A 540-nucleotide genomic window follows, 5' to 3' on the forward strand; every position below is an offset into this window, starting at 1 on the left:
TGATTAGATGGCATCATTGAGGCATTGGACATGAGTTTGAGCAAACTCTGGGAGAGAGTGAAGGACAGGGAAGTCTGGTTTGCTGCAGTCCATGGGGTAGCAGAGTTAGACATGACTTAGTGACTGAACAACAACACACCTCTCCCCAATTTCTCTGTTTAAGCTACATAGAAGGGCATAATAAGGTATCAGTCCATCAAGGAGATAAGGAGACCACCAACAAAATGAAAAAGAGGCTGGCACATATGGATCTGAGTCCCATGCTATGACTTAAGGGCTCTGCTATTTCAGGCAGACTAATTAATCTTATAAGCCTTGACCTTCTCATTTGCAAAATGGAAGTGATGGGACTTAACATCTAGTTTTGATCTGCAACTTAAACAAAATAAGACATATTAAACACTCAGCGTGAAGACCAACACGCTGTAAATACTTGGACAAAGATAGATGGTTGTCATTTTCATAGGATCTAAAACCTTAGGGGCTTCCCAGGTGGCACTAGTGGTAAAGAATCCACTTGCCAATATAGAAGACTTAAGA

The sequence above is a fragment of the Bison bison genome, unplaced genomic scaffold, assembly GCF_000754665.1.
Source record: "Bison bison bison isolate TAMUID 2011002044 unplaced genomic scaffold, Bison_UMD1.0 scf7180017864527, whole genome shotgun sequence".
In the NCBI taxonomy this organism is placed as follows: Eukaryota; Metazoa; Chordata; class Mammalia; order Artiodactyla; family Bovidae; genus Bison; species Bison bison.